The sequence below is a fragment of the Leptonychotes weddellii genome, chromosome 4 (genome assembly GCF_054177405.1).
Source record: "Leptonychotes weddellii isolate Sample4059 chromosome 4, ASM5417740v2, whole genome shotgun sequence".
NCBI lineage: Eukaryota > Metazoa > Chordata > Mammalia > Carnivora > Phocidae > Leptonychotes > Leptonychotes weddellii.
Genome location: NC_138372.1, coordinates 27328544 through 27342237, shown reverse-complemented (window position 1 = coordinate 27342237; position 13694 = coordinate 27328544).

Here is a 13694-nt window from a genome sequence, read left to right as displayed (position 1 = left end):
TTGGACATCCCCGATCTCAGAAGCTGAAAAGTGAGGAAAATCATCCTCATTGTCCCAGTAGATGCGTAGATAATAAGTGCAGGGTTTGTTTGTTTTTTTGCACACGTAGCATGTGACGGGCGTCAGGCTACACGCTTTACAAGCATTAGCTCACATTATCCTTACAAGATCCTGCGAGGTAGGTCCTATTTGGGGCCTGTTTTACCGCTGAGCAAACTGCAGCTCAGAGAGGGTGAATAACCTACCCAAGGTAACCCAGTGGTGAGAGGCGGAGCTGCGCTTCGGTGCCTGGCCGGCGACTGCGAAGCTCATGCCCTGACCCTCACCCTGAGCCTCCGGTGAAGACCCCAGCCCAGAAAGCCAGACCTACCTTGTGGACTCAGAAGAAGCTGGGCCCTTCCCTCCTCACCCCACCCTGCTTCGGAGAAGCCTCCACATTTAGAGGGTTGGCTGGGCCCAAGTTCGGGAGTTGTTAACTTCTTAGTAGTTCTCTCTTTGCCTCGTTATGGGGTAAAACTGCATTTGGTTTTTAAAATTCCCTTTTTATTTAGTCGCTGTGAATGGTAAGAACTGCCAGTACTGGAAGCTGAGATCCCATCCATATGCCAGGTTTTAAATAGCAGACTGGAAACAAGTTTACACAGGAAGACCAAACTCATCCCAAACATGCCGCTACTGCACTATTCCGACAAGAAGCCCGTGCCCCCCACCCGGCCTGCCTGCGCGCCCCTGTCTTCCCACTTCAGACGATTCGGAGAGTCATCCTTCTTGTTTTAGAAAAACATTTCTGAATTCCGTCTGCTGCGCTTCATGCGTGAAGAAGCAAGTGGTGACCCAGGCACGGCAAGGTGTGCTTTGGTCTGGATTCTTCTCCGGGGGTGGGGCGGGAGAACCCCGGTAACCTCAGGGTGATCTACCCGCACTCACTCCCAGAAGTGGTTTCCACCTGCCCGGACTCTGAGGCACTCCATCCCTGCCCTGAGCAGCAGGACGGAGCTGCACAGAGAGGGTTCCCCTGCACTTGGCATTCCCGCTCTGCCAAAACGTCACCCCTCTGAGCCTCGGTTTTCTCCTCTGCCAAATGGGCGCAGCCGACAGAGCACGACGGTTAGGAGCCCGGACTCTGGCATCATACTGCCGGTGTTCAGAAACCTCAGCCCTGCATCTTCCCTGACTGATCACCTTGAACACGGCCTCCTTGAGTCTGTTTTCCTCCCTGTAGAGTAGACATCCCTATAGCTGGTGCCTGCCTCCGCGGTACTTTGTTGTGAGGGTTCAGAGCCACGATGCCACAAAGCACTGAATGCAGGGCCTGGCACGTGGTGAGTGGCAGCAAATGCCAGTTAGAATCACCAGAGCCTGGGGCCACCTGCCTGGTGAGGGGTTGTGGCGACTCCTTGCACAAGGGTCTCAAGCCTGAGCCTTGGCATTGCTTCAAAAACTCAGCGCTGCATTCTAACCTGGTGTGGGTGGGGGGGATCCGTAGAAGGTCTGGTCCTCACCCACCCATTTTTTTTTTTTTTTTTTTTTTTTACCAGCCTGAGCTCCCTTGGTCGGTCCTGGCGGCAGGGAGGGGGTGGGGTTGATCTATGGGCCTGGTAACCTGCCTGGGGGAAGGGAGGGGGCCTCTGACCCGAGGGGTAAATCATAGGCTTCCCCAAGGGCCCAGCAGTTCCCTCAGAAAGAAGCCCTGGGCATTTGTTATCTGGATGTTTCCCCTGAGGGGCTGACCACATGATTCATTTCACTCACACTAATTGGATGTAAATTAGATGAGAAATCAGTAATTTGTCCAAAGATTTGTCATTCCAATGGCTTTCCAGGCAGACCAAAGTGCTGGTCTGGCTAAGGCGCCCCCAGCTGTCAGGGAGGCGCGGGGCGGTTTTAGGAGAGGTGAAGATTTTCCTTGAGGACTTCTAGGTTTGCATTTTGCTTAAAAAGGGTGGAGGTAAGGTGGAGAGAGCAGGGGGTGGAGAGAAAGAAAGAGAGAGAGGGAGACCTGGGGAAGGGGGGGAGGCAGAGAGAAGGAGGGAGAGAAGGAGTGGGGGGGGGAGTTGGGGGTGAAGGAGAGAATAGGAGAGGAGCTTCTGAGGAGAGGGGAGGTAAGCAGGGTACCTATGAGACTAGGAAAACAGATTGGAAAGAACAGGAAAGAAGAGGAGGGGTAACCGGAGTTGGGGAAGGAGGCAGAGAAGAGAGACACCCGTGATTCTCATTTCTCTGGCCGCTTTTGGCCTCTGGAGGGGTGGGGAAGCCTTCAGGTAATGTTATTTAGTGTCAATAGGAAAAATGATTACTCCAGACGTCCTTCCCTACAATAATATGCTAATCAACCCCTTGGGGCCGCTCTGGTCTGGAAGCTAGGCAGCGTGTCTCCAGGAGGTGGTGGCTGAGGGGAAGGCACAGAGGAGTGGGGGTCAGGGCTGCATGGGAGGGGCGTTCTGACCCAGGAGCCTGCCAGGAGAGGAGCGAGCAGCAGGGCTCCCCGAGATCTCCCCCCCAAAAGTGCTGCCCTAGGGCGGGGCACCAGTTGAGGCTCATGTTCTATTTATTAGAGAGACAGGCGAAGTCCCCTACAGAAGGGCAGAAATGTAAATATTTTTTCAAAGGGATCTGAGGCCTGAGTCAAGGGTGTAAAGGAATAGACAGATGGTGCTGAGGGGGCAGGTAAAAAAAAGAAAAAGGGGTCACTGGCCCGAAGACCCCTTTGGAGTAGCTGGATCTTAATTGTAATAGATATGAAGGCCCCAACGTGGAGCTGGGAGGCCTGCCCACCCTTCAGGAGAGAGGACCTGCGCGTCACCGCTGAGGAAGGAGGCTGCTAGCTGTTCTGGACTCCAGAGAGAGCCAGAGGGCTGAGGCCCTGGAGGCAGAGCGGGGCTGGGACTGGGGTAGCCTACAGGGTCAACGAAGGGGTCTGAGGTGTCTCGACCTTGCATTTGAAAAGGCTCATTGTCATGCTCATTCATTCATTTCGACATTGGGCATGCATTTATGAAACTTTTACTATATGCGTGGTGCTAGGTACAGGCTGAGCCCCCATAGCCGTGGGTCCCCAAGCTCTGAAGCAGCTGGTCTAGGAGGGGAAGCAGACAGTAATCCAATAACCGTGCACATCCATGTGTGGTGATAAGCTGTGCCAATGCCACGCAAGGAAGCAGGGGGCTTTGGCAGCAGGGAACCGGGGAACTGGACTCATCTGGGGTGTGGGGGCAGTCGGGGGGTGGGGAATAATGCTAACATAATCAATTCAAAGTGATAAAAGGGTAACTGCTTTTGATTCCTACAAGGAGAAGCATTGACCTTAGCTGCTCAGACCTCGTTGGGTATGCATGTGAATGCGGGAGGGTGTGCAAGTGAGCGTTTGAAAATGCCTTGCGCTTCTTCATGCCTACGTGTTTGTGCGTGCGTCTGTGTGGGTGTCAGGTGCAGTGGGGGATGCACTCTTCCAGGGGGTGAGTACTGATCATTCTGGGGTGTACTTCAAAGCAGCGTGAGCATCAGCAATAGGAATCAGGGGAGCCTAAGGATGATCCCCATCTCTGCCTCTTCACGTCTCCAAATTTGAGAAAGAAAGAGGAAGTAGCCCCATCTCTGGATTTCCGTGACAAACTTCTCTGTGATTCTGTGTATGTTCTACGTGGTTATGTTGTTGACAATGTCCAGCCCATGCTGAGTGGGGGTTTGGTCCGGGTGTCCCTCCCCACCTTCCCACAACCTTCTGTCATCTCTCTCTCTCTTTTCTCTCTCCCTCTTTGCCGAATACTTTGTTTTATTGGGTGCTTATTAAGTGCCCAGCACTATGCTATGCCCTTCAAATATGGAATTCCATTTAGTCATCACATTCATCTATGGGTAGTGCTCTTCTCTCCATTTTATAGATGAGAACACTGAGCTGAGAGAGGTGAAGTGACTTGTCCAAGGTCTGGCTGCCAGAGAATGAAAGAGCGGACTCAAGCTTACGATTTCCGACTCTGAAGTGCCAAAGTATTAACCACTCCCATTCTTTTCTCCTCTGTCTCACTTCCTTTCTTCTGTCCCTCCTTCTCTCCCTCTCTCTCCCTTCCTGGCTTCTATAAACATCTACGAGTTCACGGTGAACTAGAGGCTGGTTATTCACATTCTACCATTGCTCTCTGCTTTACACACGTGTGGTTTCATAACCAGGATCTGATTCACGCACAACTTTTGAGGACACCTCTATCTGTGTAACACTGCCAAGTTCCTCAGCAAATGTTAAGGTGTTGAGGGAGAATCATTGACATTTCAAAGTTGGGAGTGCACCGTCTTCTTTTCACACCCACAAAACGAGGCCTGGAGAGGAGAGAAGGCTTGCTGAGGATGACGTGGATCCCCAGCAGAAGAGTGGAGACCAGAGACCGGAACGCCCCCTTAGGATCCTCACTGCAGTGCACCCTCGGTCCCACTCTGAGAAATCAAGGGATCCCTTAGAAGACGATGCACCCCAGGGAGTGCAATGAAAAGGATTCCTCGAATGGACACGGAACCTGGACCTCAGGGGGCGAAGGCACCAGCAGCCATTCTGAGTTCTGACAGCTCCCAGGCCTTGGGCTGCCAAGGCAAGATTCTCTCTTCAGATGAATGAGCTGCTATGCCAAGCGCAGTGGAGGATGACATGTCTACCTAAAGGGGTCATATTTCTACCCTGTTGAATAGAGGACAGGAAAGGGGAACCTGAGGGCGTTAAACATGGCTGAGCCTCAAGAGGCCCCCCTTTCCTCTCTCCTCTCCCCCACGGCCCATGCTGGTGGTGGCAGTAGCTGTGAGCATTGGCCGTGATTTCCAACACTTTCAGGGACACCGGATATGAGAGTCCGAGGCTCTGGAGCCAGGCACACTTGAGTTCCAAACCAGGTCCTGATGCTGAAGACTCTCAGTTTCCTCATCTCTAAAATGGGAACAATAGCCTTCCCATAAATTTCTCAAGGTCACTGGGAGAACAAACCAGAGTTGTCATTGACACAAAGCAAGGGGTCCCAGGTCTGGCAAAATATGAAAACGGAAGGCAGTAAGTAAAAGGCTTACCACGGGTCCTGGCACGTCTGCAGAGTTAATAATTAGAAGTTCCTTGTTCCTCTCCTTTCCCAGCGCTGGGCCTCCGACCTTGGTGATTAGGATAAGAAACTGGGGGGTCACCTCCTACCTTCACTTTTGAGTGGAGATCTGAGTTTCTTGTCGCTAGCTCAAGTCATTTTTATAAAACAAATTAATACAACTCAAAAATACACAGAATGTGGAATGGGTTTTTAAAAAATTGAGGTGAAATTCATATGGCGTAAAAGTACCCATTCTAAAGTGGGTAAGTGGCATTTAGTGCATTCACAGTGTTGGGCAGCCACCATCCACATTAAGTTCCCAAACATTTTTTTAAAAGATTTTATTTATTTATTTGTCAGAGAGAGAGCATAGGCATGGGGAGCGGCAGGCAGAGGGAGAAGCAGGCTCCCCACTGAGCAAGGAGCCTCATGCAAGACTCGATCCCAGGAGCCCGGGATCATGACCCGAGCTGAAGGCAGGCGCATAACCGACTGAGCCACCCAGGTGTCCCCCCAAACATTTTCATCATCCTGAAAGAAACTCCATATCTGTCAAGCAATCACTCCTATTCCTCCCTTCCCCTCAAGATTCTGGCAAGCACCAACTGCTTTTTGTCTCTGTGGATTTAACTATTCTGGAGATTCCAAATAAATGGAAGCAGGCAGTACGTGACCTGTGTCTGGCTTCATTCTCCTAGCATGATGTTTTCAAGGTTCTTCCACCTGAGAGAATGAATCAACACTTCATTCCCTCTTTATGCCTGAGTAATATTCCACTGTATGTGTATGTCACATTTTGTTTGTTCATTCATATCTTGATGGACATTTAGCTTGTTTCCATCTTTTGCTTTTGTGAATAATGCTGCTATAAACATCTGTGCACAAGTATTTGAGTGCCAATTGTCAACCCGTTTGGCTACATACCTAGGAGTGGAATTGCTGGGCTTTATAGGAATTCTCTAGAATGTCTTTCAGGGTTGTTGGGAGAATCAGTCAGAGTGTGGATGGACAATCTGGGTGTGTGGCTCCATGCCTGGAAACACTCAAGGAGATGCTCAAGAAATGGGTGTTCCCCTCCCTCCTTTCTTACTTTTTCTCTCATCCAGCCTTCTCTTTTCCTCACCTTATTCCTTCCCAAAGTTCATATGAATGAACCGAGGTCAGTGGGGCTGTATGGGGAGGCAGCCACATCAAGTTGCAGGAGACTCAGCTGCTATCTGGGTAGGGCTCATCTGGAAACTGGAAGGATTGGTGCCCAGAGTCTGACTCGCAGTGTGGGGAATGGGACATCCTGGGTTTGCAGGTAGGAGAAGCAGGAAGTACTCCAGGCCTTTCTGCTGGTCCAGTTACCAGCCAGGGGTTCACAAAAGGGGATGAAACCATTGGTGCACTGAATGTTAGCCTTCAGATTTTAACTCTGATTTGCCCAGAGCACAACATGAAATCCAAGTGCGGAGCTTCTAGATCAATAGCCGGATTTAACTGACCATCAGATTGGACATTTGTTGGTCCAGACTGGGTCCTAGGCTCTCATGAGAAAATCAAGTTCTAGGCTTGCAAAACTGGTGCCCAAACTACTTTTCTCTTCCTTCTTTTGGTCTTATCTTTGATTGTGTGGTTCAAACAAACCAGTGATCATCTTAAATATATAATACATATTGTATATATGTAATGACAGCTGGCTTCTACTGAGCACTTACTGGGTACCAGGCACACTGTGCGCACCCAATCCTTGTAACAACCCAATGGCATTCCCCAAAATTTATAAATTGAAGTCCTAACCTGACTATTTTGGGGAGAAGGGCTTTAAGAAGGTGATGAAGGTCATAAGGGTGGAGCCCTGATCTTGTAGAAATGGCGCCCTCATAAGAAGAAGAGACACTGCAGCTACCTCTCTACCATGTGAAGATGCAGTGAGAAGGTGGCCGTCTGCTAAGCCAAGGAAAGAGCCCTCACCCAAACCCAGCCATGCCTGCATCCTGACCTTGGAATTCCAGCCTCCAGAACTGAAAAAATAAATTTCTATTATTTAAGCCACCCAGTCTAGGGTATTTTGCAGTGCCCCGAACTAACACAATTATGAAGATGGTATGTTCACTACCCCCTGTTTGTGTCTCTTACAGAGATGTCAAGTCACTTGACCAAGGCCACACAGCTTATAAGTGGCAGGGCCAGAATTTGGAACCCTGGAGGTCTGGCTCAAGAGCCGTGCCCTTTAACCTCGAGGCTACAATCACTTCAAGAGCTGTATGGCAGGGGCACGATCCAGAAGTTCAAAGTCACTTTCTTTGCTGCCGGCTACCATGGTGTTGGCCCCTACTTAAAAAAATTTTTTGACCAGGGGAAGTGGAGGAGAAGAGTGAGGGGGTGACTTGCCAGTTATTCCCAACACATATACCGTGAGTGGTGTGTTATCGTCGGTAGGAGTGCCAGCTTATGAAAGTTGATTATGTGCATCTTTTCTCAACTCTGTATTCAGTGCCATCATGTTGGTAGGTTGAAATCCTCCATGGTGGGAGTATTCGCACCACAGAAATTGGCAAACACTACAAATCAGAGCTTTTTCACTGGAGAGCCCGTTGTTAAACATTTACCAGTACACTACTTCACAGCACATCAAAACACAGAAAAGGCGTATGGGGGCTAAGTTTCTTGGCAGCATGGGGTGAGGCCTGGTCCTGCAGGAACTTGCTTGGTGGCTCTCTCTTATTTGGTTTTCTCCTGATAGAATCAGAGCTCCTTGGGATGTTGAAGCAGATCCTTAGAGATGTTCAAGCCGAACGTCTCATCTCACCAATGGAAACTCAGGGCCCAGAGAGGGGAAGTGACTTGCCTATGGTCACACAGCAGAGGTCACAGCAGTTCGCATGAATTTACCTCCATTTATTTCGTCCAAGCCTGTAGATCTAGTTGGGGAAAATGCCAGAGGTTTTCTGGCCCAGACTAGACATGGATGCTGCTATTTTGGGCACCATTCTGTGAGGATGGGGTAGTGTTTTCCGGATTTCCTGGCTGTTCCCTCCTCCTGTACTTCCACACCCCACAGGGTGTAGTAGAGAGATAAGCAAGATGCGCACACTGTCATCAATAATGCAGCCTCTTCTGTCTCTGAGTGGAGGCCGTAGAAGTCGATGCAAATAGCACAGCTTGTAAATGTGCAGATTGGATCGGGGCCTCCAAGTGCACCCTAGAAAACACGGCTGCGTGTTCTTCATCTCCAGCTAATTATAACTTTATTCATTACAGTCTGGCTCATAAGATTATAGACCTAAATCAGGAATAGAATATGTGTTACATATATATTTTTGTAATACTTTCCCTCCGTCAGAAGTGAGTCTCTGCCTCCATAGGGAGGCGTGAAGTCAGAGTCCCGTCCCCAAGCCAGGCATCTGCAATGTGGCATTTTCTGTCACAGCCACACACTTTGCTCAAAGCAACGTGGAGGTGTTAATCAACTCAGAGAGCACCCGCCCCACTCGTCCCGCCCGGCAAATCAGAGAGACTGTCAAAGGAAGATGTAAAAGGAGTTATTAATCTTCGGGGCCAAATGGTTTTAATTATGTACATACAGTATTCAAATTCAGTTGAAAATGGTCTTTACAGGTTTGGTTTTCCTGCAGGGCGGTGGGGCACGCAAGTGTGAAGGGAGAGGAACATTGGGGTTTTTTTTTTCTTGTTTCAGAGGGCTTGACTTCTAAATGTCAAACCCTAAGCTTCAGCCCTTAGACCTCTTTTCTTCTGTCTGTTTGTTTCCTTAGGAGACAACCCAACCCTTGGCTTTAAATATCGTCTCTATGCTAGGGACCTCAGAATGTAGATCTGTGGTCCTTTCCTGCGCACCCAGCTCCAGGATCCTGCAACAGTACTCGGCTCCATATCTCTACTTGGGTGTCTTATAGACATCTCAAAACTTACATGCTCAAAATAAAACTCTGGTTTTTTTTTTTCCTCTCTCTACCAAAACATGGCCTTCTCCAGAGATGCCCCAGTAATAGCACGCTCCACTGTTCCTCATTAAATAGCGCTATCCATACGCTTGCTCCACCTGCAAATCCAAGAGTCATTCTGGATTCTTCTTTCTCTCAATTCTCATAGCAATGAGCAAGTCCAACAGACATCACCTGTAAACTATATCCCCTTTCTAGCTCCTTCTCTCCAATGTCACTGATATTCCTGTGGTCCTAGCTGTCCCCATCTCCTCCCTGGGCTAGGGTTCCCCTGCTCCCTGTCTTGCCTCTCCGTGGTCCATCATCTACCTAGCAGTCAGAGGGATCCTTTAAAAAATAAACAGTTGCAGCCCCCTCTCATGTTTACAACCCTCTAGTGGCTTAGTGATAAACTCCAAACCCCTTGCAGTGGCCTCGGGGCCTCATGGGTTCTGGCCCAACCTACCTTTCTGCCCTAATTTCTGCTGTTCGTCCTATTCTCTGGGTTTCTTGAGCTCACCAAAATTATTCCCGCCTCAGGCATTTTGCCCCGCAGTTTCTTCACCCTCTAAGACTCCCCCTCCTGTTCCTAACCTGGCTGGAATCCTTCACACGTTACCTCTTCAGCAAGGCTTCTCCACAGCGGCTAAGCCTAGACAAGGAGAGAGGTGATGGAACCCCCTCTCCTTCCTTGAAGAGAGTGGTGTCCTCTCTCCAAACAGATATCACACAAGAAGGAATTCTCACAGGAGGCCCGGGAGCTGAGAGGAAGGGAGGGCGGGATGCCCGCTGCTTTGAAGGCCAAGAGCGGCCTGCATGGCTATAAGCTCAGTGGTGGGTAATGAGTCACCGAGCAGTCTGTGATTACAACCCACTGAGCAGACTTTGCCCTGTGAGTCTGGGTCCTGGTCCCTAGACAGAAAGCATTGCCTTGTGTTGATTTTTACCATTCCTTTAAGAACTTCCCAAAAACTCTTCTCTGGTTCCCAGACAGTCTCCTGCCATGGAGTTCCTAAAGCACATGGGTTCTGATCTTCCTGAGGACAGGATGTGTGCCTTCTTACTTTTCTCTCCTCCATGCTTTGCCCTGGGCTTGGCACATGGCAGGCACTCCGTAAATGAGCGGTGAAGGACTGCTGGTTGCATGCACGATTGTCCTGTGACAGTAAGGATTTGTCTTGCCTTTATGGACTTGTTTTTTCCATAGGCTACTAGACACTGAGTGCACTGAGGTCAAGACAGCGTCTTACCTACCTTTCTGGGCTTCCTCACGGTGCTTGGAACAGCACTGAGCATTTAATGAGCTCTCAGCACATTTCTGTAGAACTGAATTCACTACTGATGGGATTATCCACAGTCATCTCAGTTTAATGAAAAGGATTCATGGTGATCAATGCCAGGTCCCTGGCTCTCAGTAACCTGGCATCCCAGTGAGTAAGGTAGGCATGGTCTTCTGACATCTTGGAAGGAACAAAGGGAATAGCTAATATGGTACTGAAGTCTCCTTTGGGGTTTTCCTCTGGAGAAAAGAGAGTTTTCCCCTTTTACTGAAGATGCCAAATGAGGCCTGGCATGAAACATGGATTCATATGTTTTTTTGTGTGCAAACAATATATCCATTATAGAACAGTTTTATATTTCCTCATCTGACTTGAAAGGGTGGCGCTTTGTATAAACCACATTGTTTGAGCTGAAAATTGTATTCTACAGATTTCATTTTGGTAAGAGAATTCTGGCTTTGTTGCCAACCAACATTTTAAGAAGTCACATAAAGAAGCAATGCCTTGAGAATGCATTTTCTTAGCATGCTAATTCTGGTAGGTATCACCATTCTCCATGGTTATTTAACTTGTTGCATCTGAAATGTTGTTTCACCAGAAGCGTGTGCTGGAAAAGGCAATGGTCTTGGCATAAATACCATTTCCCCTCTTTCGTGGTACCTTCTGTGGGTGTGCCACACAGGCTGTCAGTGATGTCGGATCATCACCATCACCATCACCATCATCACCATCAGCACCATCACCATAATCACCATCACCATCATCACCATCACCACCACCACCATCATTAGCATTAGCACCATCATCACCATCAGCACCATCATGACCATCACCACCATCAGCACCATCACCATCATCACCATCATGACCATCACCACCATCATGACCATCACCACCATCAGCACCATCAGCACCATCAGCACCATCACCATCATCACCATCAGCACCATCATCACCATCACCACCATCACCACCATCATCACCATCATCACCATCACCATCATCACCATCAGCAGCAGCAGCACCATCAGCACCATCATCATCATCAACATTCACAATCATTGAGCTCTTTCTATGTGCCAGACATCTTGCTAAGCACTCCATATGCATTTTCTTATTTAATCCTCACAAAAGAGCTTTGGGGGGTGCATCCTGTTTTTATCATCTCCATTTTACAAATGGGAAATGGAGCTCAGAGAGGTTAAACAGCTTGCCCAAGGCTGGTAAAACGTGGAGCTGCCTGGGCAATGCAAAGCCTACACTCTTGAGCACTGCACAATACATAATACAGTGATTAACACTGCCCATTCCCTGGGGGCTTCTGATCTTCTGATTTAGCTTTGGAAGACATCTTAGCATGATGGAAAGAGTATCCATGTCCAAGTCAAGCAGATCTTGGTCCTAGCCCCAAAGCATTATTACTTATCAGTGAAATGTCCTTGGGCAAGTTGTTTCATTTATCTGAGCTTCACTCTCCTTATCCTTAAAAGGAAGTAAGAATAAGTATTTGTGAAGTACTGAGCAAGTGCCTGCCATACAGGAGGTGCTCAGTAATAATATTTGAATAGTTATTCGGCACTTACCATACCTAATAACTAAGAACTGAGACTTAATGCCAGACTAAGAACTTTATCTTCATAGATGATCTCATGTGATCCTCAAAACAACTCCATGAGATTGCTACTTTCATTTTATCTCCATTGTATAGATGGATAAATTGTGGCTTAGAGAGATTAAGTTACTCAACAGACACTGATTTTGGAATCAGATGAAACTGCATGTGAAACATAACTCTTTCAACTAACCATTTCTTGGAAAAATCCCTTTATTTCTCTAAAGTTCAGTGTGCACACCTAATATATGGATTACCACCTCATTAGGGAGTGGTAGGAATGGAGTGACATAAAGAAGCTAATAGAGATGTTCATTTTTTTCTCCTTTTCTCTCATGGATCCCTGCTGCATCACCTTCTTCTAAATTCCCATAATATGTTGGTTTCTCTTATGACCTGTGTTACCAGGTGCATCCACTGTTGGGTTACAACCTCCTACAAGGCAGGGGTTCTGTCATCTTTGTCTTTGGGTCCCTCCCCACATCCCCCACAGAAACTGGCTCATTGCAGGCATTAACAAACAAGTGTGTAAATAAATGAAATAAATGAACACGTAAATAAAGGAATAAGGTGGCTCCCCCAACAGGAGGCTCCACGGTTGAGCCTTCAGTGCAGTGTCACTGGAAACTTCGTTTGAACTGGCAGCTTTGGCTCATCACAGGGGCAGCGCTGTGGACAGCAACCTGTCTCTCCTTTGCCACAGCTGTCCCCTTACAGCAAGGGGAAATTCTAGCCAGCCGCTCTCTGATATGAAAGCAGTCATAAAGCCTGGGAGTCCATGTGCCAGAGGAGAAATGATTCACAGTCATTGCACTGTGTAGGAAGGACGAACTGGGAGGCAAACTGCTAGCATGCTCCAGGGTTTGCCTCTCGGTAATGTGAGCTTTGCAGTCTGGCCAGGAGTGAGCTTTTTACCATAAACATTCAGGGCATGCTGCTTATGTTTTAAAAGTGACGTGTTTTAATTTCCAGCCAAAAATACTATATGTTTGGATTGCAGTTTCTCAAGTTGCTAAAAAATTATTCAGAGGAGATGAAAACCTGCCATGCGGTAGAGGAAGCAGCCTGATGTTTAATGCAAAGGCTAAATCAGTTCTCTGGGAAGCACAGTCTTCTCTTTGGGCTAGGCCATAAAAGTGGACACTGCAGAGCTAGGATATTTTCAGTCTCCCATGAATTGATGCCATCTATAGCCAACTTGGGTTCTTTAGGGCAAAAACAACATCAGGACAACTGGTTTGAATTTTTTCATTTGGTAGGGGTGTAACAGAAAATAGATTAGGATAAGCTGCAGTAACAAACAACTCCCAGATTCTAATGTCTTACGGCAATAAAGGTTACTTTCTTGCTCAACTACACATTGCTTATGGGTCAGTGAGAGGCTCTGCTTCATGTTTGCTCATAAGAGACCTTGTCAGCTTGATGGAGCAGCCGCCATCTTGAACATTGCCAGTCATCACCACAGGGCAGAGTTCTGGATGACTCACAGTGGCTGCCAAACAGTTAAATGCTCTGGCCCAGAAGTAACACGTGTCAGCTCTGCTGTCCATTCATTGACCAGGACTGGCCACTTGGCTGCATCCAGTTCCAAGAAGCCAAGAAATGGCAAGATTATCCTCTCCTGGAAGGAGAAGCAAATGTCAGCAAGCAGCACCCACGAGTTCCACGTTGGGTATCAGTGCACATGAAACCACTGAGAAAAGAGATGAGAGAAATCATAATCATATCTCAGGGGAAGAAAAAGCTTGACTGTTAGGTTTTTTAAAAATCCATTCTGAGCAGGATACAAGATTTTTTTTCTCTCTCTCTCCTTTAACTT